Source organism: Cebus imitator, unplaced genomic scaffold (genome assembly GCF_001604975.1).
Source record: "Cebus imitator isolate Cc_AM_T3 unplaced genomic scaffold, Cebus_imitator-1.0 Scaffold220, whole genome shotgun sequence".
Taxonomy (NCBI): Eukaryota; Metazoa; Chordata; class Mammalia; order Primates; family Cebidae; genus Cebus; species Cebus imitator.
Window position 1 is genome coordinate 2,306,893 of NW_016107535.1, and position 27,252 is coordinate 2,334,144.

At 39.3% G+C, this 27,252-nt stretch overlaps 1 protein-coding gene across 1 annotated transcript in view; it reads left to right on the forward strand.

The window, feature by feature from the left end:
• TPRG1 (tumor protein p63 regulated 1) overlaps positions 1–27,252 on the forward strand; it is a 144,717-nt gene that overhangs the window by 104,164 nt on the left and 13,301 nt on the right. The window lies entirely within an intron of this gene.

Genomic DNA, 27,252 nt, shown 5'->3' on the forward strand with positions numbered 1-27,252 from the left:
AGTTTTTTAAAGCAATGGGACATCTCAGATTTGATGGACTGGTAATGGTTTTCAGGTCCATTGAGATGACACTCAGCTTCCATCAGAGTTGAGGACTGGAAATGCTTCCTATGTGACCCTCATGTTTTATTCCAGTCTTTCTTTCAAAAAGGCAATGTGGCATTTCTTTTATATCAGTAATAGAAATTAAGAGCCAAATAAGATTTTCTCTAATATGATTTGTTGGAAATTTTTGATACGGTAATATCGAGTGCTTTAATTTTAATAAATGTGTTTTCCTAGAGAGTAACCAAATACATTTAGGATTTATTTACTATGAAATTAATATTTACAGATGTTCCCTTTAAAATAGTATTGCATGGCTCATGAAAGCCCAGAGATAAGGTTTTCTGCTGGGAAATGGTCAGCAGTGACTGGTCAGTTGTTGATTTCATAAACATTTGTTGAAGCTACATTAGGTAAGGGATTATTACCCTACCTTTTTATTTAATCTTTATGATAACCCTTAAGGGAAAAATTATTTTCTTCTTTTAAAAACAGAAAAACACCAGGCCTGGGGAGATTCAGTTAGTTACCTGTCTAGATCGCAGAGCTGGTAACTAGCAGAGCTAGAAGCCAAACCTGAATCTTGTGTTGAATAATCCAGGATCTACATACAGGCATTAGCACTTTAAATTTACTCTGCCATTTTTATGTTATGGAACAGATAAGATGACTGGAGACTTTCCCCTTGGCCTATGAACAGATTGTATGAAAATCAGAAACAGGGCAATGACATTTAACAGAAATGAATGCACGGACATCATAAGGACAGGTGTCCTCTGTAGTCTCACTGACGTTTCCCAGGTTTTCACCAATGTTTCTCCATGAATGTTGGGAAGTGTATTTTCTGCTCATACCCCACCCCAAGTTTTCTTTTCTCTTTTGAATTTCTCATTTTTCCTTAAAAATGAACTTCATTATTCTTCTACAATACTAGTTAACACATTGTTGGAAAATAAGGGTGTTGTAAGAAGCCTGGGAAAGTGCTTGATGGCCTTTCACTTGGGAATCTTTCCTGCTAGGCCTAGGAGAGGGAAGGGAGGTGTAGGCTGCTACGGAGCTCCCCTTGGGGACAACACTGCACCCGTTCTGTGTGTTTTAGAGAGGGAGGGGCCTTTGAGGACATCTTTTCTGACTTGTTCCATAGAATCACACACATTAAAACAGGTGTTCAGTGCTGCAAGTAAATGAAGGAATACGAGACTGCATCAAGTTAAGTAGATTTCTTACTGATGCCTTTCCAGATTATTAGACTAATGTGCATTGTGAGTGTCTGAAAGAACAAAGTGTTTCCCCACATTGTGGATCACAGAACATTTTCTTCATAGAGCCTTTTTCTCATTAATATCATAGACATTGTGCATAATGTATCCCTTTCTCAGAGTAATTCTTTTTTTTTTTTTTTTTGAGACGGAGTTTCACTCATGTTACCCAGGCTGGAGTACAATGGCGCGATCTCAGCTCACCACAACCTCTGCCTCCTGGGTTCAGGCAATTCTCCTGCCTCAGCCTCCCGAGCAGCTGGGATTACAGGCACGCACCACCACGCCCAGCCAATTTTTTGTATTTTTAGTAGAGACAGGGTTTCACCATGTTGGCCAGGATGGTCTCGATCTCTTGACCTCGTGATCCACCCGCCTCGGCCTCCCAAAGTGCTGGGATTACAGGCTTGAGCCACCGCGCCCGGCCTCTCAGAGTAATTCTTTATGTGAGTACCCACTCTGTTTTATCTGAGAATCAAAAAGGCGAATTCCCTTGGTCAAGGTCCTACAACCTGAATTGTCCAGCGAGTATTCAAAGTAAGTCTTTCTGACTCCAAAGCCTGTGATCTTCCCCTTAGACAACGCTGCCGTGTTCTGTCTCCACAGAGACTTCTCTGACTTTCCACACATGCTAATTTATTTTTTTTTCTGAGTACAATATTCACTTATATGAGTTTGTAGTAGACATTTTTGGGGGATGTTGTCCAGCTCATGCTAGTCTTGCCTGAGTGAGGTCCCTGCTCTCAAATCTGGAGCTTCAGAAGTCTTGCTCTGACCCTCCTCTTGACTTAATTTGTACAACTGGCCCTCAAGCTCACTCTGCTACAGACATGCTGGCTTGCTTGGTGCTTCTTTTAAAATGCCAAACAAATGTTTCCGGTTTCAGCCTTTACATGTGCTGTTCTTTCTGCTTAGAATGCTATTCCCCAGATATCACAGGATCACTCCCTCCTTTTCTTTAGATCTCAGATAGAATGCCACCTTACCAGAACACTGACCGCCCTATAAAAACAGTAACTTTTCCATTGCAGTGGTCTCGTTGCTTCACTCTGTTTTATTTTTCTTTATATCATGTCCTTCTACCACATACTACATATTTGTTCATTTCCTTCCTGTCTCTATTCCATGAGAACCGAGATTTGGTTTTGTTCACTGATGCCTCCTCTGCGTCTAGAACAATGCCAGCGCAGAGTAGGAGTTCAGTGAATAGTTGTTGAATGCAACTAAATGAATGTGTGTTTATTTCATATTACCTCCCACTTCCAGGACATAGGGGCAGATATCTCTCTCAAGCAGGATCAATCAGGTTCTCCTGCCTAAGTATTTGGAATTGGGGCTGAGAGATACTAGTCAGGATTTGAGAATTGGGACTGGGAGAAGGCTGGGAAAAGATAGAACCTCAGATTTATAGGCCAGCCACATGCATGTGGAAACAGAGGAATGTCTCTCATCTCTTGTCAAAGGGAGAATAAGGTGCAGTTAGTTGCACAGAGAGAAGTTCAGACATAGAAAATCATATGGCCTGAGACAGAGAGAGATGAAATGACAGGTTTCCTGGGCAGCTTTCTACATTCCTTTCTTCATCTGTTAGGAGGCCAGGCTACACTTCTGTATCAGGTGTTGGGAGACACACCTGTATCCTTCTAATGAACTCCTCTTTTTCACTTGGGTCAGCTTGGGTGATTTAACTGTAAGGATTATATACAGCTGTTGAGATGAACAGTGGCTTAAACACTTGTTGATGATGAAGGTCAGGACTGATGGCTCACGGAGGTCAGCAGGGCCTCACCCTCCTTTGTCTTTCCATTTTGCTGTCTTTTGCCTGAAGACCCTGACATTCTTCATGCTTGTCTCCTCATGGTTGCAAGATAGCACTGCAATGTGTAGCCTCACTTCACATTTCAGACAGGAAGAAAGGGAAAAGAGAGGAGGCAAAGAGCTTTCTCCCAGTGAGGCTTTGCCTTTTTCAGTTGGAGAAAAGGTCTTCCTTAGGGAATTCTATTAATCTCATCGTCTAGGCAGTGTCACACGGTCGTCTCTAGGCATTGGAATCAGGTATTTGGCTTTATGGATTTCTATATGTGGATGGGAAAAGAAGAAAAGGTTGAACACACAGTACGGATTTCTTTAAAGATGCTGAGTTAACATTGCCTAGAAGAATCACCAGGTTTTTGACATGATGCTTAAATACCAGCATTTTCGATAAAAAGTCCACATTCAACAAACCCCTAGCCTATTTTCCCCCAATTTTAAGGTGTGATTTTTAAAGAATGTTTTTGGTGGGAATTTGGGAAAAGATTGAGAATCGAGTTCATAATGATGAAATGGGTTTATTACCCAACTTTGAAATTGTGAATATTAGCATTTTAATTTTTAACAGAAAATGTATTATTAGAGACAGAAAAAAGAGACAGAGGAAAAAGAGTGAGGAGAATAAATATATTTGTGTGTATGGCTGTGTGTCTATGGTTGTGTGTGTGTGCACAACCAAAATTTAGCTAAATAATAAAACTAGTTTTCAAAATATTTAGATTCAGATCAATAATGTAGTTACTTCACTTTTTAAAAAATGGGTAACATATTGTATGTAAAAAAGATGCTGCTATTTGTGATAAACTAATATAGCAAAGTCTATATGTACTGTTTAGGACTTTCTTCTGCAATCTTTAGTGAGATTGTGGTGAGAAGTTAAAACTTCAAAGGTCAATGTACATTGCAGGAGAAAATGAATATTATAGCACATAGGATGACTAAGAAAAGCTATACGTTAATACTATTCACCATCTAATTTTGGGATGATTTGCTTATTTTTTAGAAGGCAAACCCAATCAATATCCTGATCAAAAATCAGTAACTGAAACATATTCAGCTTTGTAAAGGACGTAGGAGCTTTTGTATTCTGTCTCTTAACTCCAGCCAACCTTTGACTCCTGTCCAATGTCCCCTTTTGTCTTTCTTTTCTCTTCCCACCTCAGCTGGGTCAAAGGTCCTCTCAGTCTAACTCTGAGCAAACAGTATCATTTTGAGCTAAGTTGCAGTTTCAAAACTTAAAATAGACTTCATTATCATGCAGAAGCAAATTAACCTTTATAAGGGCAGCTTGCTGCAAGGAAGAAAGAAATTACTCAGCTGTTACTGCATCTATCCACAAGCCACTGATTTGTGCCTAATAATGTGAGTTTTGAAAATAATCAGCTTAAGATGGTTTTGCAAGATTCCAGCTTGTGACGAGGTAACGGAGTTTTTGGGTGCCCGTATCTGTATGTGAGCCTTTCCCCCCCGAAAAAGCGTTTATGGAAAATTTTATCATGTGTCACTCACCGATGTACTATGTATTAGGGGGTAAGTCTAAATGACTAAAAACCTGGGCTGAAAAAAGCTGATTGGACATTTAGCAAGTCTGGGGCTGAGTGAAGGGAAACACATCACACCTGCAGTTCTTCCCCATGGCTGTCTCCACCTGTGTACCCCACGGGCATCTCAGACTCATCATCTTCCCCTATATCTTGCTTCCTCCGCAAACCTCCTTCTCTTCTGTATGTCTTTATTCATGAGGATGGCCTCATTTTTGTCCCAATTATGCAGGCTTAAAAATTCAGTCATTTTTGACTTCTTCCCCTACCTCCCAAATCTAATCAGGTTGTCAGATTCAATCAAGTCAATCTTTGCCACATTTCTCAAACCTAACTCTTTCTGTTCCTACTATCATGATCTTACTTTGGGTCTTTTTCTTTTTTCTTTTACCTCTTACTTCAATGACTTTGATGTTTTCCTGACTGTGATTCTATGTAGTGGTTAAGAGCTGAGATTCTGAAGACCTGCTGCCCCTGCTTTAATTCAGGTTGAATCATTTGTCAACTACCTAGTCCTTGAAATGTCATTTAAATTCTCTTGCCTTTGGTTTCTTCATCTGTAAAATGGGGATGATGATAGTTTTTACTTCCAAAAATTGTGAAAATTAACTGAGAGTGGTTCTCTAACGTGCCTAATACAGGAGCACTACATGTTAAGTACTATGAAATTATTGTATTACCCTACTTTCAGTCTTCAGCAGTCTTTTAGTCTATTCAACTTAAATCTATCAGATTATCTTAATAAGGTAGCATGCTGATCAATGTATGTCTTTGCTCATATTTTTGCCCATGATACCCTATTATCTACTTATGCTTTATAAATGGGATTACAGAATATCTCAGATAACAGAGAATTGTGGTAGCTGGTATAAGAAGCTACAGGATAAACATGCCTAAAGCCTAAATTCAGTCAATTAAATGGTGTACATTTTAAAATATCCTTTTTATGGTAAAATCAACCAATGTAAATGAAATGCAATAGGAAACATAATTATATGGTTTTAATGATAAAACCATTGCAAATAAATGTTGTGTTTATGACAGGTGGTCATGGCTCTATGGCAGTGGTTGTGTTTTATTGGCAAAATATGAGAAGCAGAAATGTGCAATTTCATAGCCTGACTTATAAGACCTTTGCGTAATGGTCCCAAGTCTACTTTTCTAGCCTATCTATTTCTGTACTTTACTTACATAAATCATAGCCTTGTCAAATGAGACACATTGATTTTTCCCACCTATGTTCCATTCTTCCTCTGCCAGTTAATTGACTTACATGGTTCTTTCCTTTTACCTGCTCTGAACCACTTAACACCTCCTACCCACACTGACACACACTCATGTCCACATTTATCCATGTCTTAAAGCCCATGTTTCGGTGATGAACTAAGTGTGGTAAAGTACAGAGAGGGATGGAAGATGACTTGAAGGTATGTTTCAGTGAGCACATTAACATAGAAAGCTTTGTCTTAACCCCTTTTAGGAATGAATAGAACAAACATACATTTTCCATAGATGAAATTAGCAATTCAGTGGCAGCTTTTATTAAGGGGCTACTGGTTTTCTTTGCAAAAAAAATATAACATTTTATGAAGGAAAAAGTCTCTGAATGTTTCCAGGGCAGAGAATGCTGGCCATGTTTTACTATGGACTAGCACAGGTATAAAAAGTTTGGGAGGATGCCATTTTGAAAAAGCTTTGCAGATGTCTTTTGAATGATGTAGGCTCAGAGCCTCTCAAAATAGTGAGTACAGGTGCTGATATTGGGGAGCTATTTGAAAAGTTAACAGGGCCGGGCAGGGTGGCTCATGCCTGTAATCCCAGCAGTTTGGGAGGCCGAGGAGGGCAGATCACCTGAGGTCAGGAGTTCGAGACCAGCCTGACCAACATGGAGAAACCTTGTCTCTACTAAAAATACAAAATTAGCCAGGTGTGGTAGCACATGCCTGTAATCCCAGCTACTCAGGGAGCTGAGGCAGGAGAATCGCTTGAACCCAGGAGGCGGAGGTTGCAATGAGACGAGATCGTACCATTGCACTCCTGCCTGGGCAAAAAGAGAGAAACTCCATCCCCGTTCCTCTCCCCTAAAAAAGTTAACAGGGTGGGTAAGTTTTCTAAGACTGTGTGACTGAATGCTGAGACAGTTGTAGTTTAGTTGAAAATATTTAGGTAGACCCATTTCTAAACCCAGATGTGACTTCAACACATTACGTGACCTTAGGGAAATTGTCTTTCTGCATCATCATTTCACCATCCAATCAAACAGAAATAATAATGGGGATATAAGGACCAAATGAGGTGATCTGTTTGTACATAAAAATACTTTGTATATTTTAATGGAGTTTCTTTTATCTCTGAATTGGAGATAATAATATATCTCTTCATAGGGTGATTCTGAGGATTAAATGAGAAAGCCATGCAATGCATTGACAAGGTGTTCGAAACTATGGTGACAAAGGAATAAGTATTAGCCATCATTGTTACCATCACTGTTACTATTTATGTTCTACACCAATGAATGGATATGATGGTCTTATGGTAGCATTTTGGTTATTGTTTTGACACCAATTTATGATTTAGGGGAATAAAGAGGCAGTATCGTTATGCTTTTAACCCCATGACAATTCTTAATCTGAGAAGCCAAGTCCTTGTTTTAGTGAACTTGACAATTATGTTTTATTTGCATAGCGATTCATTTATTGCAAAGAGCTTTGACAAATATTTATCTCATTAGCTCCTGAGAACAACGCTGATTGTTAAACAGGGCAACACTGATACCCCAATTGGGAGATGAACAACCTGAAGCTGGGGGCATTGCGTTTTAGCCAGAGTCACATAGAAAGCTGATGATAGTTACAGTGGGTTCCCCTGGCTGCTACTGCAGAGGCATCCCAGAGCTCTACTTATCAGTGGCTGACATTTTAGGTGAGCGCCTGGAGGGCAGGTACTAAAACACAGATGCCTTCTAATTCGTCAGATGCCAAGCAGCATTCAAACACGTAGTAAGATTTGATAACTTTTTCAATTCACTTTTTAAACAATTTGAAAACATCTTCTGTGTTATTCCTTGATGATGCTAAATATAGCAATAAAATGTGATCCGTTTTAAAACAATTTTGCAGCATCAGTATAGGGACTCTAAAAAAGGCAGTTTAAACTTCTGCAGTTGCAGGCTTTACACCAAGTAGTAACAGAGATTATTTCTGGGTGGGGGGATTAAATGTAATTTTCCTATTTTTTTTTCTTTTTAAAATTTTGCTTATTTGTAGTTTCTACGTGTTTTTTTTTCCTCCCATTAAATTTTATGCAAAAATAATAATTACATTCGGTTATCAACAGTACCACACTTTGGAGCTAGTGAATGTGTTCTCCACATACTATTTTGGTGACCTTGAACAACTTCTTTGCCTCTCTGATTTTCAGTTTCCCTGTCTATGAAGTGGAATAGTAATAATAATACACAGCTCATAGGGCTGTGGGAAGACTAACAGAAATAACAGAAGGATCCTGACATATGATAGGTGCTCAATTAATATATGGTTACCACCACCCTTATCTCTTCTTCCCTACCTACCCTTCAAACTTACAGTAATTTGGGGCTAGAAAACACTTTCAGTGGTGGCTTTAACTTCTTTTTTTTTTTTTTAAAGATATATATCTCAGAATGTTATATTAAATTATGCTTAATAACGATGAGTAATTATGTGTCAGAAAACTAAACTGATTTGAATTGAGTGTTATCCTTGAAGAGAAAAACAGAAAAAAATCACTACTACTCTGAAGAATATAAGAGTTTGAACTCTTAGCAATATCCTGTATGGCTTTAACTTCTTTACAGAATACGCCACACAAATTTACAAAAAACAACTGAGCAAAAGCTTTAAGGTGACAAGTTATCATAAATCTCAATTCTTTCCACACCTCCCTTAGTGACTGGCTCTTACAAGATTTTGTTGTTAAATGCTACCTGGCAATGAGCAGAGAAGGCTAGCCAGATTACCCTACCAGGAAGGCTAGGAAGCATTGTTTAAAAAGGTGTCCTTTCAGGTGAGGGGAAGGATGAGAGGGGCCTCTGCTGGGTATATTGAGCTGCTTTCTAGGACACGCCAACATTCCGGCATTCCGGGGTCCACATGTGCTTTTTCTGGCCCTTGTCCGCATCATTCTGCTTAATAGGAACTGACAACCTCTGTTTCAGAGCTCGGGCTCAGTTTAGGCAATGATCTAATTGGTTTATGTCATTCATTAGGCATTTCTTTTCTTTAAAGTTGGCGACTTGATGCCAGATTGTGGGGAGAGATTCTGTACCACCCATGTCTGTTTTGTTGTTCCCCAGGTTATAAATGAGATGATGTGGAGGCTCCTCTGGCAGTGTCCGTAGCTTGGCTCCCAATTTCAACATTGTTAGAGACCTGCTGTGTTGGGACTGGAGGCCCTCCCCTCCCACTTCCACTGTCACACACCAGGAACTGTGCTGATGCAATGTGCCAGGAGGGGCTACCGCTTTCTTCTTTCCTCCTGAAAACTGAGGGCTTCCTGATCTGGGTCTTGGGTAACAAAAGCTCTCCCACCCTTGAAGAGGGATTGCCAGACAGAAGATGGGGAAAGGTGTGGCAGGAAAGGAAGCAAAAAGCACCTAGGATGAATTTGCTACCCCACAGATTCCTCAAGCTCAGCAGGCTCAGGAATAAACTCCTTTCCCCTCCCAAGCTTGTGCTGACTGTTCTGGTTAAGGGTAGCAGTGTCTTCTCACTCATCAAGGATGAAAACCTCAGAACCATAAAATAGAAAGGTACATGGCACAGTTTTTCCAAGATATTTCCATCTAAAGTTTAAGATTCTGTTATCTTTGACTCAGAAGTCTATCTCCTTCTTATTCTCTTTGTCACCGTCCTGTTTCAGGTCCTCACAGTTCCTCCTCACAGAGGGTCCTAACTGTTCTCCTTACTTTTACTTTCCAAAACCCATCTTGTGTGTCAAGTTCTGACCATTTTATCATCACAAGTCAAAGCCATGTTCCAGTTCATATCTCTTCCCTTATTTAAAAGCTTGCCTCGCTCTGCATTTGTTTGCAAGACAAAGACAAACTCCTGAGCCTAGTTCCTAATAAACTTCTATTACCTGTCTGCAATCTATTTTCCAACCTTTTGGCCCGTTTCCCTATGAACACTAAGTTTGAGGGCCACACTGGAATATTCAACAGGTCCTGTACAATAAGTACACTTTCTTCTGTGTATACTGTATGAAGGGCTAAGAAAAATGGGTCTTTGGATATATAAAACATGTGAATGCCTTATTAGTTTACTTTTCTTTACCAGACGGTTAGGCCCAAACAAAACTGTCAGGTGATTTTGAAAATCAAAGTTTAAATTTCTGGAGAATGAAAAAAATGAAGAGATTTGGAACCAACTTCTTAGACACCGTGTCACCTCTGCAGTGACATGAAAGGCCCTATGGGGAGTTGGGGAAGAAAAGCCAGCTCTTCCTTGAAGCCAATTTCAAATTATATAATAACCGGATTCATGGTATAATATTACCATATGAATCATATATAATGGTACAATTTGTGCTTGGGGCCCACTTTGCTTCTCGCGTGAAAGCAAATGAGCAAAGGTTGAACTGGAATGATCAATTAACATTACTGAAACACTCATTAGTCTGCATGATTTCTGTGTGAGGCTTACCCGGAAAAACAATGCTACCGGCTCCTCTGTGTTTCCTTCAAAGATACGGTAAGTGGGACGTGTGTCACGGGGGAAATACCCAGGTCTTGATTCAAATAGACCAAAGACAGTGCTTCAGCCATTTGAAATAGGTTCTTTGGGCATTAATTTCCTCATAAATATAGCAAACACTGTATTTAAGATTGCCATAATATGTGAAGACAATGAATATGAAGATGTGTAGACAATGTTCCCTTTTCTATGTCACCTTTAATTACACAACACTTACAGTGACACACACACACACACACACACACACACACACACACACACACACACATAGAGAAAGAGAGTGCTCAAGCAGGAAGAAACTGGTTAAAAACTTTAAGCTTTAGGACAATACTCATTATTCACCTCACCCAGGATGAGAAGTAGGAAAACTCCAACACCTTCCCACATTTACGCCTTTGTTTTATGTGCTTCTATCTGGAATAACCTTTCCCCAATATTTGAATGACCATTTCGTATTATACTTTCATGTTCTAATTAAATCACCACTTCTTTCAAAATTCACTCATCCTCAAATCAGTCGTGGAATCTGCCCTCTGTAATGAGAGCTTCTCACCTCAGTTTTCTCCTACCTTTATTAGAATACATATCTTTCGGCCAGGCGCAGTGGCTCTCGCTACTAATCTCAGCACTTTGGGTGGCTGAGGAGGGCAGATCATGAGGTCAGGAGGTGGAGACCATCCTGGCAAATGTGGTGAAACGCCATCTCCACTAAAAATACAAAAATTAGCCGCACGTGGCGACGGGCAACTGCAGTCCCAGCTCCTTGAGAGCTGAGGCAGGAGAATGGCTGGAACCCGGGAGGCAGAAGTTGTAGTGAGCCAAGATTATGCCGCTGCACTCCAGCCTGGCGACAGACTGAGATTCCGTCTCAAAAATAAATAAATGTATAAATACATATCTTTCCTAGTAGACTCTGAGCAACCTGAATGCAGAGGCATTTCCTTGTTAATCTCTGATCAACACTGCCAAGGCTGTGTTTTGAACACCATTCAGCTCAGTACACGTTTGTTGAATGAGTAATATTGTTGCTAAGTTAGAGCTGAGTACTTTACATCTTTTAAACTACATTTTCTCTGTGGCTTTAAATTAGATTCATTTTGTTTAGTATTTAGTAGTTTACATAAACTCTATTGGGTACTGCTCAGATTCCAAAAAAAAAAAAAAAAAAAAAAAAAGACCTTGGTCTCTTTGACCCTTAACTTATTATGAAGGAGTTGCTTTAATATTCAGAGACTCATTTCTTCTCTGCTCTCTGTAGAAATGTGTGGGGATGTGGTAGTTGAAGGCTTCATTTGTATCCCAAGCATCTTTAGGGGATTGTGTGTACGTGCAAATTTTAATTTAAATGATTAGAAGTTCCCAAGGGTGTGTAATGCTGTACTAGACATAATGAAGGATTAATTAAAGACCGTGCTCAAACTTTGTCTTTCTGGCTCTTACAGTATTTTGGATAATGCTTGCAATGCAAATAGAATTAATTAGCCAGATATTGAAATGTTTTGCCACATCCTAATTATGTTGTGGCAAAAGATGAATTACTTAGTTTTATTTTAAAATGATGCTTTAAAAAAAAATAGACTATTTCTTAAGCTTTGACCAGGATAGGAGTTTGTGTTTTTGTTTGTTGGTTTGTTTACCTCTTTGGGGATTTATCTTCCTTAATTCAAGAGCTATTTCTAAAATGGAGGTACATTTCATGATGAGTTGCTAATTCAACGCTGGTCTTACCAGGATATAACAAACTCAATTTCTTTTGCTTTTGCCTTGAGCATTTAGCCTAAATAAGTCATCAGGAGGATTTGTTTGTTCTCTGCCTTACAGTTTCTGATCAAAATCTTCTTTGTGAAAGATCAGGTGCCAAATATGGAATTTAACTGTGAGCTGTATTTTCCATGCCTAATTTCTTCAAAACTTAATTTGAAAAACCAACTCCTCACAATGTAGCTTAGCAGAAGCAGGTATAAAAAAAAAAGCTTAGAAATGAGAAATGATATTTGATCGTGAATTTCTGGTGAGTCAGCAGTATGGTAAATCACCAACACAGCTGATGTTGCTGTTGAGCCAATTACAATTATATAAAGGTATATACAATTATACACAAACATATACAACTATAAACATATCTGTATATCTGTTTACGGATCTACAGAAGGATGGGGTTTTCATGGCGTATTCCAAAGTGATTGGATCCCTGTTTTAGTATCATTTTTCTTTTAATATTTTAATAAGGACATTGGAAAACTAGATCATGTTCAGAAGAAGGAAATCTGGCTGCTAAAGGAATTTTGACCTTGTCAAAAGAGGAGTGGCTGAAGAACTAGGTGCCTGTGGTAGTTGCTGTTGCTTTTTAAAATAAATAAATACAGAGTGAGTGTATCACTGTAAACATTTGAATAATCTTCAAACAAACCTTATGCCAGTCTTTTCTTAATAAAAATCATTTTTTGAAGTCTTGTTTTAAAACTCCTATCAAAAAAGTTTTAAAACATTTTTTTGAAGACTTAAGTTTTATAACTTCTATCATTTATAGAAATGGTGTTATAAAACTTAAGTCTTCAAAAAATGTTTTTTTTAAGACAAGTTTATAACACCGTTTCTATAAATGATAGAAACAGTATCTGAAATGCAGCCTTTGGATTTTGTCTTTCATCACAGTTCACTGATAAACCCTCTTATTTATTTATTTAGAGGCAGGGTTTCAGTCCCATAACCCAGGCAGAAGTGCAGTGGTGCCATCTTGGCTCACAGCAACCTCTGCCTCTTAGGTTCAAGCGATTCTCCCATGTCAGCCTCCCCAGTAGCTGGGACCATGGGTGTGTGCCACCACACCTGGCCAAGTTTTGTATTTTTAGTAGAGAGGGAGTTTCACTATGTTGGCCAGGCTGGTCTTGAGCCCCTGACCTCAAGTGATCCACCTGCCTCGGCCTCTCAAGGGCTGGGATTACAGGCATGAGCCACCATGCCAGGCCACTGACAAACCCTCTTCTGCTTAGATTCCTGTCTTGTATTCAGATAAAAATGACCATACCTTTCACTTCTCAGTCAAGACTCTTGCCCTAGGTGCACACTTTAGATAATTCTTCTTTTGATCCCCACCTAGCTGTGCCCATCCCTGCAGCCTGAAGAGCCCTCAGGGTCAAGGGTATTTGCCAACCAAGATCCTATACCATTCCTCCCACTCCATCTGACTTCTTGTTCTTAGGTGGCATTAGGATCACCTGGGAACTCATTAGATGTACAGAGTCCAGAATTTCAGGCCCACTCCAGACCAGCTGGATCAGAATCTGGGTTTTAAGGAAACCTTGGGTGATTCAGATGCTCATTAGATTTTCTCAAGCATTGTTCTAAACCATGCTCTGAGTGTCTGAAACCCTAAAACTTCTTACCTGATGGCCCCATACCAGCTTGCAGTGTTTGTGCAAGTTTTTCAAATGGGGGTATCCTTCCACGAGCATACTGTGCTGCCAGTGGACATATACATAGGGCTGAGAGGTGACCAAAAGGTGACCATTTGGGAAGAGGACTCATGTATGGAACTTGGGAACCTGGGCTGTTTGTTCTCACTCAGGTATGCAAAGCCTGCCACAGTAAAGGACAGAACACTAGGACTGGGAGAAAGGGAGGGAGGATCCCAGGTCTCCATCTAAACTATTGCTCTGGGCCAGGGTGGAAATACAAAGCTCTGTGAAAGAAGTAAATCTTAAATAAAAACAAAATCATAAAACCCCAAACTCACATGTATGCAAAGCGGTATTATTGCAACACGATGATAAATTAAAAACTTCAAGTAAACCTTAACTCACTTACCCCAAAGCAAATATACACTGTGGAATGCAGGTGAATCAGCTTTATTTCAGAAAATGTTGGAATTTCTTAACTTTGTACATAGCTTAGTATTTTATACCATTTTCCTTCTTTGCCCGCCTAAATTTCTGATTTGACAGGTTGTGATGAGAGCCAAAAAAGCTAGCAGGAATGCAAAATAATCCATAAAGTTTTTTTCTTGTGATTTACTTTGCAGGGTTCTGCTAAAGAAGTGCTTTAAACCAGTGATGAGACAGACCCTTTACAGACAGTCTTGCACTACTTTTGCTAAGTACGCACCCTATTTCTGTTTTCAGAGGAGGAAACGTACTGAATGTTAAGTGACTTCACCAAAGTCACATAGTAAACTGGTTCTGAGATTTGAACTCAGATCTGCATCCTGCGACCTCTAAGACTTCTTTTATTATATCACAGCACTTCATCAGTAGCATGGGATTTTTGTTGTCTGAGTTTCACCTGTGGTAGGTAGAATATACTCACTTTCGCAGGGAACGGGCCACTGAATATCCAACTCTTGCTGAACAGGTTAAATGGTTCATGAGGGCCATGACCTAGAGGGTGTGTGTGTGGAAGTTTGCTTTGTCACATAGCTTACTGTATGAAATACCATAAATAAACTTCCTCAGGAAATGTCATAAGCTTAAAGGGAAAATAAATGTGTGTATCATGTAACTTCACTTGAAATTTGTTCCATTTCAGATTCCTCCAAAAGTGGGGAAAGCGGAGCCTTCTGTACCCTTGAGCTTCCTGGGCAGACCCGTGGTTTCCTCAAGGGCCATGAGAGCTGGGCCAGAAGTTTGTGTTAACCTGTCTAATTGTACGTGTATATATTCCAGACCATCCACTCCCAACCTCTCTTGAGAGGAAAGAGAAACAGAAGATTCATAATATTTTTTCTGAGAAGTGGCTTTTTTTTTTTTTAACTTAGTTACTCTGTATATGTTGAAACTTGGTTATTTAGGGTGCTCAAAAGTACTTCCTTTTAAGAAGGGAGACAAAAATTTATACAAACCTAACGCCCAGTGATTTGCCAAATGTACCAATTTATAATGAAGAGTGTTGCCTCAAAATGTTTCCTTGATTTTGTAGCATTTTTCTTGGTAGCTTTGTAAGGGAAGCTCTTTGCTCCATCTACCTGGCAACCTCTTGGCACACAAAGCCTTCAATATGGATGTGACATGCCAGCATCTGCAGGAAAATAGTTTCAAAGCAAGCCATATCCTATATGCATGCAAACGTACAGCCTTTCTAACCTGGGCATTTCTAAAGATATCTGTTACATACTCCTCAAAATTGATGAAGGATTTCTCTCATCTCCCTTAGACAAACAGAAAACACTTTAAAATCTCGTTTTTAAACAAGACAACTCAGAAATATGGATTAATGAAAAACAAAAGCAGCTGCAGCCAGATCAGCCTGCTCTGAGGAATGGACATTCTTGTTTTATTTTGAGTTGTGTCTTTTTTTTTTTTTTTTTTTTTTACAATAAAAACCGTGAGTCTACTTATCTCCAACCTGTTTAATCATGAACTGCAAAATAGATGTCATGGGGGCAATGGACATGATTTAGACATCGACCCTATTCTTGATCAGCTCACAGTTCATTTGATGATGTGACATAAGTATATAGAATAATTTCTTATTGATGAAGTTATTGCACATATTTTAAGACAGGCTCAGGCTCAGCAAGTTGAATTGTTTGGTTGGAGCCCTGAGGGGTTGTGGTTTTGAATATTGGAAATGCATGCTAGAATTCTACTCAAAAGGCCTTGCGTATCTGGCTGAGAAAGTGTTTCTGAATTTGATAGGCAACTGGAAGTCACTTTAGTTTTCTGAGCTGGTTGGAGTGGCACTATGGAGAAAGGTAGGGGATAGATTAGTTCAGGTGAAGAGAGACCACAATTAAAAAAGTGAGCTCTATAACGATTGTCTTTATGTATGCTCACTAAGAAAACAATTGGTTGGTATAAATGCTTCTTTTCTTCATTGTCCTGTGTAGCCATAGAATACCTTGGGATTATCAGGGGATGTAGAATCCAGAGACCCAAAATCTAGTGTCTGATCTACCACCTACCACTTAATGGCTTTAGACCTCATTTTCCTTATCTGTAAAACAGAGATCATAAAACTATCTTGTGAGCTTGTGATAAGAACTAGAGATAATATATGCAGAAGTCTTAGCATTGCCTGGAACATTTAGTCCTGCTCTTAAGACAGATGATACATCTTACATATGCAGGTTATCATTTCCATGTAAAAGTCATCCATGCTCATTATGGAAAGCAAGAATTTTTAAAAGAAGAAAAAGAGTTATGTCAATAGTGTTAATGTTCTATTGCGTCTCTTTCAATCGCAATTGAAAGAGATTTTTATATGATTCCCACTCAGGTTTAGTGCCAGGGTAATGAACTGGAAAGAAAGCAGGCTTAATGTTATCCTTCTTAAGATTTTACTCTTTCTCTTGCCAGATTTGCTTTGCTATTTGTAGGAACAAGAACCAGAGCTAGATCAGATAAGCTCTGGATGCCTGCATCTGGCTTTTCCCTTCCATCACTGGAGACATATTCCTGGTCCAGACCTAGAATCTGAACACTGCTGGGAGTGGGAAGCCTCTGCCAGCAATGCCAGTATATGTCCCCTTGTTAACCAGCCCTCAGATATCCTCGACATTCCTACCTTGCCAGTAGAGCTCATGGCTCTTGACTGGAAGTCCAACTCAGAGTTCTATCTTTGAATCAGAAATATCTCGGTGTAAATCCTGGCTTTCCCTAACTCTGTGTCTTTAGAATTTTCACAATTCCTTTCTAAATTTCAGGTATCAACAATTTATGAAGAACAATGAGATCATGATTGATAAAATGTTTGTGTGCTGGGCTGGGTGTGGTGGCTCACACCTGTAATCCTAGCACTTTGGGAGGCCAGGGCAGGCAGATCACCTGGTCAGGGGATTGAGATCATCCTGGCTAACATGGTGAAACTTCATCTCTACTAAAAATACAAAAAAATTAGCTGGGAGTGGTGGCACGCGCCTGCAGTCCTAGCTACTTGGGAGGCTGAGGCAGAAGAATCACTTGAACCCAGGGGGCAGAGGGTGCAGTGAGCCGAGATCATGCCACTGCATTCCAGCCTGGGCAACAGAGTGAGACTCTGTCTCAAAACAAACAAACAAACAAACAAACAAACAAAAAGTTTGTGTGCTGTAAAACACTTTCCAGCAAGCAAATATTGAACATCTAGTAGGCTCTGTTAAAGGCTTCACATTTTTAGTTATATTTAACCCTTTATAGTATGTTTTTGAGAAAAATAGAACTAATTCCACTTAATAGAAAATTAAGGTGCAGCAAGATTGGTAAACCTGCTAAGTCAGTTAGGTGGCAACCATCACTGAATCTGTTGAAGATAAAAGTTTTATTTCTTATAATGTTTTCTTCCTTTCTTTTCTTCTTCTGCCATTATCACCATTACCACCCAGTCTTTGATTTTACCCCTTCTGTGTTTGCCTCCAGTCTTCTTAATGACACCCAGCAGGAGGCTGACAGATAGCAAGGCCCAGCTCCGCTCTTGGCCTGGAGGCCAAGGAGAGCATCCAGCTTAGCCATGGGTTCCATTGTCCTCTGAACACACTGTGCCTCTTCATTCTCTAGTTTTGCATCTGGCAGTTAGAGACAGATTTTTTCAGTTAATTAAACCACACCCTACTGACTCCTCAGTGACTCCTCACTAGCTTCCATGTTAGGCTTCTCCAGACCACGTACTTTTCTGTTTAATCACAACACCCTCCCCTGCAACCTCTGCAGATTTCTGTAGATTTCTTCTGGACCGTCTGCCTCCACTCTGCTTGCTCACATGTAGCCCAACTGTAAATACATACAATCACCACAAACATACAAATTGTGGCACAGAGCGTGTGTACGATTTTTCTTATGTGGATCTTTGTTCTTATGACTTGCTGCTTGTTTTCAGTGTACTTAATGCTATTTTCTTGTCAATCACCTCGGCTTATCAAAAGCCTCATATCTATCAAACCCCAGCTAAAAGACTCCTTACTTTATAAAATCATTAGACTGCTCTGAGTTTCTTGAAGGCTTGTTATATATCTTTTGAGGTACTTGCATGCACTTGGTAAAAAGTCGAAGAACAGTAAACATGTATTGAATGGATGAAGGCTTTTTTGATAACTTTAACTATGAGAGCTTGTTCCTGCTGCTGAATCCTCATCACAGTCGTATCCAGAGCAATTTCTCTGGACTTTATGGAGGAATTCTATCAGGGATTTACTTAAAATGTTGCCACTTAAAGTAATTGTTCAATATTGTGGGAGTTATACTCTAAAAGGTCTGAAGGATGGATCAGAGTATAAGGCTTCATGTACAGAATATGACAATGCCAGTGTCTGCCAAAGTATGACTCTAGCAATGACAAAATTTCATGTCAACCTCATCGGTGGAAAGAAAGTTATCACTTTTAATCCTAGGAGGACATTTGTTTCCTTCTGACAGACCTGGACTCCAAATAGGCCATTTTGCTCACAGCCTAAAGTAGCATACAGTTTCTTCTCTTTTATTCAAAAGTTCTTTACTGTCAACTTTGTTGAATTAGCTTTCCATTTAAATGGGATCTGAGAAAACGAAGCTTTTTCTAATAATTCATTGCATTTTCTTTGGAATAAATAGGCTGAGAAAGAGGATATTTTTATTATTTGCCCATGATCCCAATAATAATGTGTTTCTAGTTTCCCTGTCAATGGAAGTTTAGAAAAAACAAATTCGAAAAAGAACAGCTGAAGTCAGGAATGTTGATAACAGCAAGAAATGGCAGCCTGATGGTGATGGAAGAGACAGCTGACATAAGAACCAATAAACTTAGCAGTCAAGAATCTTTCAGAGCTTCAGGCAAATAGTCTTACCCTTCATATACAACAGATTGCTTTCATAGAAGCAGTATAGGAAAGTATTGTAAGGGTTTCGAGTATTAATTTGGGTAACATTTAGATTTCCGCCTATATTTGGTAAATTTAAGGGTCAAGGATATAGGACATAAATGAATAATAAATTCCTTGTAGGTCTTAAAATCTGGGGTTTTTGATAACTTTTATTAAGTAATTAAAAATGGCTATGTTTAGTATAATCTGTTTAAGAAAATAAATATGTAAGTTTGAGAATGACTTTCATCCAAATTAATTCATTAGGGAAAAATACTTATCTGTGTTATTTAAGTGAAACCTAAAGGTTGATAATCCTCTAATCTGATGGGTCAAACATATTACATTTGTGTAGAGTTGGAGTGTCCACTAGACACAATCTAATCCAGTGTCACCTTTATTTTATAAGGGGGAGATTGGCACATCCAGAAAAGTGTCCAGTGTAAACCACAAAGATGACTATAAATGCAAGGATTTGAACAGAATTTTTTGACTACCAGTCTAGAGACTTACTGCCATAACATGTAACATTCTAAAAATGGAATACTATAGCATTCAAATTGACAGGCATCCTGACTTGGTCTGTAAACTCATTCATTCATCTTCATTAAACAAAAATTTATTAGGTGGTTTCTATGTATCTGGCACTGTAAGCAACCATGTCTATTTTAGTATCAATATTTACTGCACAAATACATATATATTCCAACATTGTGAGTCATGAAATCTTAGGTTGAACCTCTGGTTTGGAAACTTTGTCTTCCTGTCTTCAGCCATGAACATGACCACCTCTAGGACAAGCACATTTAAACTTTCCCAAGCAGACAAACATTTCTTTTAAGGACTTTCAGCTTGGGAGATTCCATGATCTTTTTTGGTAACCCTTTTTATAATTAGTCACTCTCACTTACCTAAATTCTGCTCTTCATTTAACCTCAGGTCTTTTCTTCTGCAGGTTAAGATCACTTTTTTTTCACCTTTTAGGAGAAGAATGATCAGGTCTTTGTAGGCTTCTGAGAATTTCTCATATGCATTTAAGTTATCCCTTGGGTTATCTCTTGGTTTTTTGTCTAACCAGCATAACACAAATTATTCCGGTCTTTCAGCATACATCTTAATTTACTGAGCGTAGAAGAGGACCTTATAAATGATCTAGTTTCAACTCCCTAATATTACAGACAGATCGCCAGAGCCCACAGAAGTAAGAGGTTCAAATCACCCCGTTGAATAGTGGTAGAGCCATCTTTTGAACCCAGGCCTCCTAATTCTCACCAAAGGTTTTTGCAGTGGCACCATAATACCCCTCATTTTTTCTTTATGAACACTGCTGAGCTGCTTTATTTATTACTTGCTCTGCCTCAAGTAATATAACCTATATCATTTCCTGGTTACCCATGCCAGTAAGTGGTTAATCTCACTGAGCTAAAGGCCCTGGAAACTTCTGGGAGGGAGCCAGGTGAGCAAAGAGAGCAGATAAAGGCAGCACCTGCCCATGGGTTTGGAACAGCCTGGGGACATGGAGAGAATGTAAACACATTCTGCAAATCTTATTGTCTGACTCCGTGCCAGCGTCTTTTGGGTTCTTGTCATGGAAAATATTTCCTCTGAGGTCATTCAATGAGCAAAGGAGCATTGAATACCCTCCAGGGTGCCAACTCTGTCCCTGCCTTTGTCCAGATTAAATAAGCAAGAGACTAACATTTCATGGGCCTAGAAGGCCACCTTTCAACAATACATGCTGTAAGGTAGGGGGAAAGGAGACATTAAGAAAATAGATCATGTTGTTCTGAATTGCTCTCCCCCCCTCACTGCCCTGCCCGCCTCCTCCTGCTCACAGCCTCCCTCTGTTTGCTCACCCATACTTACAAGCACACGCCCTGCGTTTAGAGCAAGAGTTAATGTCTGTGCTTCCTCATAAATCTTGGTTTGGTGCCTCGAGCTATGTTTTTAATTCTGTGGTGGAGCTTTGAGATTTGAGATGAGTAGAAAGGAGGGGCAGCTGACGGAGGTAATAATGAAAGCCGCCATCTCTCCTTCTAGGGAGCTACGTGTCCCCATTTAGTCCTGTTAACAGGTAGGCGAATGCCTTAACAGAGACCCTTTGAAGGCCAGGATAGAAGGAGAGTGAGAAGTTCAGGGAGAGGAAGCCAGCTATGTTGCCCTATGCAAAAGGACATGTGGCTTCTCTCTGAAGAAAGAAGAATGCACAGAATGAGTATATTAACTCAGGCTGAGGACTGGCTGGCATATTTTCTAGCTCAGCTAAAGATGACTTAGAGGAGAGGAGTCCTTCCTGCCAGAAATGATTTATTCTCTTACAAAATTGGTTACCAAAGAATGTTTTCCGTCCTTCCAACCTGCAGCCACCTTTTGCGTTGTTAAGTCATATTTGTTTTTCATGACTGTGTCCTTTGCCGCTAATATGAGCAGTTTCTACAGCATAAAGCTCATCTCTTCAGCATGTCTTTACTTTTCGTGTGTATAGAAGGCAAAACTTCTATTGGTCTGCTGTGATGATTTAAAGTAGTAATTGCTCGGTCTTCTATCCTGCCGACAACAGTGTTTGAGTAGAATTCTGAATCTGAGTCACTGAGGAGAACATGTAATTAACATGAATGAAGGAAGAACTGTGATCTTTGAAAACTCTGGTCTCAGTTACATATCTATAAAATAAAAGATCTGGAAACTCACCTCTCCAAAAGGCTTTCCAATTCAGGTAGTTTAGGATCCTAAAAATCCGTGACTACTACAAACCTTCTTCTGCCAAGTGCTTATGGAACCCATCCTCTGCCTCTGTCTCTTTCTGGGAGGCTTTGGAACTTACTAGAGGTAAAGAGTATATTGTCCTTCTTACTTCCACTACTGTTGCAATGGAGGCCAGATCCAGCTGGTTTCCTTGAGGACAGAAAGTGAGAATAATTGTAATAAGTGATCCTCTATTTCTGTAATGGGACTTGCAAGTTTCTGTTTGCGCTTTTTGAGGTCTGGGAAAAAGTTTATAGTAAAATCAGCTCATAGATTGTCAGATCATGAGCTTCTAGAGTTCAGTCACTGAGTTTGATTCATTTCTCTATACTCTGCATAGAAAATGTGCTAAGGAAATGGTGGAATTGAAAATGAGAACTTTGGAATGTTTTAGGGAATCAGCTCTAAGGTGATCTAAAAGATTATTTTTAACCCATCAGAAAATATAATTAAGAACTTAGGTTTTTTCACACTGAAGGAAAGGGAATTGAAAGGCTTATTTAAGCTATCTGAATGGAAGTCTTCCAGATGGATTTCAATTCAAGTAGGAAATCTTACATATTTCCTCCCAGAAGCAGAAGCTGAACACATAAGAAGTATTCTTGGACCCAGAATCAGGTGGAAAAAGAGGGATCAATAGGTGAAGACAAGCTTAAAGCATCCCAACACTTCCTCTGTGCTAGAGATTTGCTTCTCTGGTTTTGTTTATGTTCAGTGATCCTGGTGTTTTTCCTCCCCCCACTTTTTTTTTAAAAATTACATTTCACGAGCTGTTCTTGACTTGATGATCTGATTAAATCTGGTCATATTATTTAACTTATTTCCTGTAACTACATCTAGGTCTTCAAAAGTAGCTCAAAATTACTATATGGGTTAAATAAAATAAAAAATATAAGATCTCTAACAGTACAGAGAGGGGAGTATGGTACATAGCAGACATTCAATATATGCCAGTGGAATAGTGCCTTATAGAAACAAAACATTTTATCATCCATTATCCTCTTGTTTTTCACAAAATTATTGTCGCCTAGAGGTCAGAAAGACTGTGTGAAATGCCCAAAGACACAGAGCTACCGAAAAGTCATGATTTATGCCAAGTATAATTTCAGAAAGAAAACTTCCAAATATTTATTTGCTTGATAATTTGATGTTGGCAATCTTTACTTAGGACTTTAATTAACCCCATCATAGCAGTGAGAAAGACCCAGTCTTCTTTGTGTGTGAGTGTGTGTGTGTGTGTGTGTGTGTGTGTGTGAGACAGGGTCTCAGTCTGTTGCCCAGGCTGAAGTGCAGTGGCAGGATCTTGGCTCACTGCAACCTCCACTTCCTGGGTTCAAGTGATTCTCCTGCCTCAGCCCCTCAGTAGCTGGGATTACAGGTGCCTGCCACCATACCTGCCTAATTTTTGTATTTTTAGTAGAGACGGAGTTTCACCATGTTGGCCAAACTGGTCTCGAACTCCTGGTCTCAGGTGATCTGCCCGCCTAGGCCTCCCAAAGTGCTGGGATTGCAGATATGAGCCACTGCCCCTGGCCAAAGACCCAGTGTTCTTCCCCTGACAACTTACCTTGTTTGTAATTGTCTCCTTCACATCCAGTGCTACCTTACTTTCCTATAGTCCCATCATTGCTCATATTTACTATATTTAAGAATGCATATGTTTTGAGACAGAGGTTTTCTTCTGATAACTGGCTGGGTTCCCTAGGGAGGCTTTTTTCACCCATGAATGATGACAGCCTCCTCAGAGCAATTCTTTTAACTTTGTGCCTATTGGAAATAAGGCTATGTTATGCAATAGCAGGGCTTTAGCTTTGAATATATTGTGTTACAGTAGCCCAGAATGGTAAAAAGACCCCTGATTGAGGCCTCAGGAAACCAGGACTCTTGCTACCTCATCCCTGTCCTGTAGTGATGCTTTGGAAAAGTTCTGATACTTTCTGAGTCTCAGTTTTTTTCCATCTACAGAAAGGAAGCACGGGGCTATAGCTTCCAAGAGCCCTTCTTGCTCTGAAATTCTTCAGTTTATAAATCTTATCTGCAATTCCACTGAGCAATAGCTGATTTGTTCTTTTACATGTTTGTAAAATGTTATGGTAGGTCCTGAAACTCCTTTGGAACGATAGGTTAGTACTTGGTGTGACCTTTGCAGTGTAGGACTTGTTCTGCTCAGTGGCGCTAATTAGATGCTTCTAAACTAGAGAATTCATACCCTGAGACTGCTTATGGATGCTGTATGTCCCAACCAGATGATTGTTACTGGCATCATGAGCATAGCTGCCTACACTATTCACACGAAGTGACTTCATGACCAAAACACCAAAAGCATTGGCAACAAAAGCCAAAATGGACAAATGGGACCTAATCAAACTTCACAGCTTCTGCACAGCAAAAGAAACAGTCATTAGACTGAATCGGCAACCAACAGAATGGGAAAAAATTTTTGCATTTTACCCATCTGACAAAGGGCTGATATCCAGAATTTACAAATAACTAAAACAGATTTACAAGAGAAAAACAAACAAGCCCATTCAAAAGTGGGCAAAGGATATGAACAGATACTTTACAAAGGAAGACATACATGAGGCCAACAAACATATGAAAAAATGCTCATCATGACTGGTCATCAGAGAAATGCAAATCAAAACTACATTGAGATATCATCTCATGCCAGTTAGAATGGCAATCATTAAAAAATCTAGAGACAACAGATGCTGGAGAGGATGTGGAGAAATAAGAACACTTTTACACTGTTGGTGGGAGTGTAAATTAGTTCAACCATTGTGGAAGACAGTGTGGCGATTCCTCAAGGACCTAGAAATAGAACTTCCATTTGACCCAGCAATCCCATTACTGGGTATATATCCAAAGGATTATAAATCGTTCTATTATAAGGACACTTGCACATGAATGTTCATTGCAGCACTGTTTACAATAGCAAAGACCTGGAACCAACCCAAATGCCCATTGATGATAAACTGGAAAGGGAAAATGTGGCACATATACACCATGGAATATTATGCAGCCATAAAAAACGATGAGTTTGTGTCCTTTGTAGGGACATGGATGAACCTGGAAAGCATCATTCTCAGCAAACTGACACAAGAACAGAAGATCAATCACCACATATTCTCACTCATAGGCGGGTGTTGAACAATGAGAACACATGGACACAGGGAGGGGAGCACTACACACTTGGGTCTGTTGGGGGGAAATAGGGGAGAGTCAGTGGGGTGCGGGGAGCTGGGGAGAGATAGCATGGGGGGAAATGCCAGATATATTTGATGGGGAGGAAGGCAGCAAATCACACTGCCATGTGTGTACCTATGCAACAATCTTGCATGTTCTTCACATGTACCCCAAAACCTAAAATGCAATAAAATAAATTTTAAAAAATAAAAAATAATAAAAAAAGAGACAGTCTAAAGAACAGATGAGGAAGTCATGTTTTTTCTAAATATGGGAAAACATATTCAGAAGATTCAGAAAGGGAAGTAATTCAGATTCAGAAAGAAATTCAGAAAGAGAAATGAGCTTGCCCATAGTCAAGCAGTGGTAAGTGTCAAAACCAAGACTGTATCACGGGATTCTGGGACAACAGTTCACTGCACTTTCACTCCACTCTGTTAGCTCCCATGATTTCTTTCGTGGTGAGTACAAGTTACTATTAAATAAAGTATTTCTGGTCATAAAGGCATCTACAGTCCACGATTGTTCTAATGGGCTTTGACAGAAGAGAATATGATAGTCTTTCACAGCACCCTGATACTAACAGCTTTGCTGGAAGGCTTGAGAAACCCCACCGTTGAAAGATAACTTACTTTTAGATTAATCCTCCTTGCTTTCACCTCTGGAACTCAGGAAAATAGTTTGGCTGAACTTGTATATTTGGAAGTGTACCACATCTCCCTGTTATAGTCAAATTGACTAGTTATTTAGAAAGAGTGTCCCTCTTGAATTTCATGATGAAACTGCATTTGGGGTTTCCCTAAGTTAAAAGAATATAATGTGTACTTATTAGACAGGGTATCTTGGCAGATTTTCATCCCCTTTGGATAAAAACAAAATTGCACCCAGCAAATAAATTGACATATGAGGGAGTAAATAATTCCATTGTGCAAGCTGTTTTAATGGACTCAATCCAGAATGCGCCATTAACCATCACACATAGAATATTCATTGAGTTTAGAGTTTATTGTCAGGCCAAAAAAATAAAAGTGCAGGGGAATAATAAATGTCAGTATATCAGCTGAGAAGGAGAGAAAGAAAGAAAACTTTAGAGGTATATTTTTCTTCTGTTTTTCTATTCTTCTCAATATTTTTCTTTCCCTCTGTATTTTTCTTTCTTTCTTCTGTATTCTTTTTTTTTTCTTTTTCTTCTCGAGCAAAGGATTAAGTACAAAAAAATGTTGGTGTCAGTTTTCAAATATAATCATCAAAAATCTGAGTACTGGCCAGCAGAATGTTTTAGGGACTTTTCTTACTTTCCTTTTGTGAGAAGTTCAGGTATTAACCAATTGGAGAGTGGAGTGTTACATGCATTTGTATGAAATTGTGCTTATACACATCTCTACATGGATAAACATTCAGAAACCATAACAGCATTCCCAAAGGAATTCTTCTGTAATACAGGAAGTGACAGTTTTGTGATGGCACCACAATTAAGCTCTGGTTTTTATTCCAGAAATCCCAGGATTTAATTTTTAGAAGAAAAGAGACATCTGTGATATTCCATAGGGCTGTTTAGAATTACAGGCAATTTAGTTTTAAAGCTTGTTGAATGCAAGGCACTTGAGTTTGGCTTAACGTCCAGGCATCTCTTTGCATTCAGAAATATCTAAAACCACAAACCATAAATTCTGACGGACACATGCAAAAAAGGCCACAGAAACATGATTTTGTTATTCAATGTGGCCACACTCCTCTGACATGACTTCACTCCCTGGTCTCCCAAGCTTACTTACTTTCTCTTGCTCTGCACTTAGATTTACTAAACGACCAGGCCTGGGCTATGCCAGAGAGTCACTTCCTACCACGTCTTGTGGATTAAGACCGTGAACTTAACAGAAAGGGGCAGACATAGTCTTTCTGCAAGCTTTGACATGTTGCTGTAATTTCACTGAATGGAATGTGTACAGAAAATAGAGGACAATGAGATTCAGAATCTGAAGTTGCAGAGCATTTTGATTGGTCATCATTCCTCTCAAAAATCATGTGTGTTCTACCATTTGAGAGGTCCCATGTCTTTTCTTAGTTCTTGCTTTGGTGGAAACTGTTGTTAATGTCATGCCATCTCTTTTCTTCTTGAAACTATCTCCCACCTGAATTGTTCCATTACTGGTCAGTTCTTTGATACCTCCTCTCTTTCTCTCTCT